At 38.7% G+C, this 3,024-nt stretch overlaps 1 long non-coding RNA gene across 1 annotated transcript; it reads right to left on the bottom strand.

Annotated features, from left to right (window-relative positions):
* Positions 1-1,191: 1,191 nt before the first annotated feature.
* Positions 1,192-2,113, bottom strand: LOC138912006 (uncharacterized). The gene is made up of 3 exons (XR_011417641.1): positions 1,818-2,113; positions 1,365-1,555; positions 1,192-1,300 (listed from the first exon to the last, which is right to left on the bottom strand). It is a non-coding gene; the product is annotated as an uncharacterized lncRNA (long non-coding RNA).
* Between the last annotated feature and the right edge of the window lie 911 nt (positions 2,114-3,024).

Below are 3,024 nucleotides of genomic sequence, written 5' to 3'. Positions count from 1 at the left end.
GCTCATCGGTCGAGGGAGTACCGTATTAAGGCATTTTAAAATACCAAAAAAAAAAAACCAAAAGTGTTCATCCGTTTTTACAATTTTGGTCATTGATTGCTCATTGCAGCTGATATATATTTGTCTTGCTCGCACCTACGTAAAATCGTATAGGCTGAGAAAAATTGCTCTAATGAATGAGCCGAACAATGTAGTGGAATAACCGCATCAGCAAACTGAATCCAGAAACAAAAATGCAGTATCAAGAAAAGCAGACTTACGACCAATTACCATCCTGGGACGATTGCTGCGTATTTCTAACTCGCCGGTGTCAATATCCTGAAGCACGCGAAATGGATAACCCCGTAGGTGAAACCGACATACCCAGGCTATCATCATCGAAGCAAACACGCAAATCGAAGGTGTTTATGACCGTTAACGCAACCTGCGTTTATTGCAAGGGTTCATCTCACTACATCTCTAGTTGCACAGCTTTCAACAATTGCCACCCAAACAAATGACCCCTCATTCGATGGGTATTTTCAAAAGGAATACAACTAAAACATTGAGAGGGGGCAATTATCCCCACCGGCCCCAACAGCCCCAAATTTCGAAATATTCACTTTTTCACTTTCACCGCTCTCTCTCCCAAGCCAATTGATTTTCTTAAAGTCTTGGTATGCAATCCTGTTAGTTATCGCAATACCTTTCGATAGGTGTATCATTTATTATAATCGGACCATCACAGTAGGTTTTCATTTCTTCGTGTATATATAGTAGTCGCCTTCGCACACTCTCCTGGTGCGCTTCGTCACCCCACCGGGAAAATTCCTCTGGAAAATAACATATTTTCAAGAGGTTTCTCCATAGAAGCGGAAGGGACTAAACCTCATTCACCCCTTACATTTCTTCCATCTCTGGTTTCAAAATACACGGGGGTGACACAAAAAGTAAGGGGGAAATGATGTTTCTATCTGGATCTCTGGCAGAAGAATGCAGGACAAAATCCACTGGTTTTTCGACTTCCCGCATTATAGATTTTCCACACGTACCCAGTTATGGTTTTCCTCCACTTGCAATATCTGCTTTTCTACACCCTCCCAGTTTTGGTTTTTCCAGACCCTCGCAGTTTTGGTTTTGCACTGCTTTGCAGTATCTGATTTTCCACAATAAAAATCATGTTTTTTGTAATATTTGTTTGTGTATTTATTAATAATATATACAATCGAAGCATTGGAACTACAAATTTTTAATGCCTGAAGCATTCCCGGGTTTTGCTTGGCCGAATGCAGTACTTAGATATCCATTTCTTGTCTGTCTTCTGAAAAAATCAAACATAATTTAGATATGAATGTAAGACCAGGAATAATAATAAGAGTAATTACCATTATTAGGTCTCCGCACAAAATTAAAGGATCTCTCCAGAAATTATGCCAGGTTTGCCATGGCCGATCATTTACCCTCTGTTCAGTTGTTTTATGTCGGGTATCTATATCAAAAACTATGAGAAGAAAAAATAAAATATGACAAACGCAGGCGCAACACTTCTGGTCCCAAGAAGTCTCAGTCGGCCTGGCTGAAATAAATGTAATATTTTGATTAAGTTAAACAACTAAGTTAGTACTGAAGTACTATTTATACAATCATTTAATGAACACCTCACACCATTTACCACTGGTAAAGATTAAAAACATTTCAAGTGTCACTGAAATGCAGAATTTGTGTTGAAGATAGCATCCGGAGGCGTATAATTATTAATGGCGAAAATATCTGTGATACTAACCTTTGTAACGCTGAAATAAAGGTTATAAAAAGACAAAATTCATTTTATCACTCACCTTTTTATTGTTTTTTAGATTAAAATTAACTATTTTCACTTTTTTTCACTTTTTCCAACAAATTTAAAAATGATGTGACCCTGCATTATATTCTTGATAATACCATACAAAATGCAGATAAATGTGGTATAAATTTTGTTGTAAAGTTGGGTCACACTTTGGCGCCGAATAAACATTTCGTTTAAACAATACTTTTCAGGGACCGTAATCATTAAAGGTTACGTATATTATAGGTATATTAGGCATTTTTCGTGTTATCAATACCACCAACACGAATTTTTATATTTTAACAACACTTAAAAATGGCTTAGGCCACGATCTGACGATCAAATTATTTTATTTCACAGAAAATGTTTAAAAATGTTAAAAACAACAATAGTTTTCATTGTAATTTAATGTTTTTTTTTTTTTTTAGTGTAACTTATATAAATTTACATTGATCAGCCAACTTAATGGCTATAAAACGTATAGTACAAATAGGAACAAATAACTTGAATACATAAGAGGATGGCGAGTAACAAATCTTATAACTTATAATAGAAAACTAAAACAACAATACAAAAAACGCATTACTGCTTCAGGACACGTGAGACATGACGTCCTCTTGTCCAGAGATTGCCGGGGTGCCTTCGCTTTAGCCGTCTCCTGTTCAATGGGTTGGCCAAGGAAGCTGCTAGGTGGTTGGGGTGTCCTGTGAGGCGGTCGTTATACCGACTGGAGTGCCGGTTTATCTGGTCCCTGACAGAGGGCATGTGGAGATCGTTAGCCAGGTCGACGTTTCTGACGTACCACGGCGCATTTGTAATTGTTCGCAGCGCTTTATTTTGAATTCTTTGGACCTTCATGACGTTAGAGTCAGAAGCCATGCCCCAAAGTTGGATGCAGTACGTCATTGAGGGCACCACAATTGTTCTTAATAGCAACACTTTGTTGGCAAGGCTGAGCTTGCTTGTTGATTTCAGCATCCAGTTTAGCTTCCTTAGCTTAGCGCGACATGTAGCTGCAATTTTTGTAGTGTGCTGTTTCCAGGTGAGCCGTTTGTCCAAGATCAGACCCAGGTACTGCGCCTGGGGAGATTGCGGGATGGTGGTGCTATGGAGCTCGACCGTTGAAAGGATCTGTCCTCTCAGAGTAAAGTTGCAGTGTTGAGACTTTCTGCCATTAATTGCAATATTCCACCTGTTTGTCCACTTGCCGTAGGAGTCAA

The sequence above is a fragment of the Drosophila takahashii genome, chromosome 2L, assembly GCF_030179915.1.
Source record: "Drosophila takahashii strain IR98-3 E-12201 chromosome 2L, DtakHiC1v2, whole genome shotgun sequence".
Taxonomy (NCBI): Eukaryota; Metazoa; Arthropoda; class Insecta; order Diptera; family Drosophilidae; genus Drosophila; species Drosophila takahashii.
This window is presented reverse-complemented; position numbering and strand designations above follow the sequence as displayed.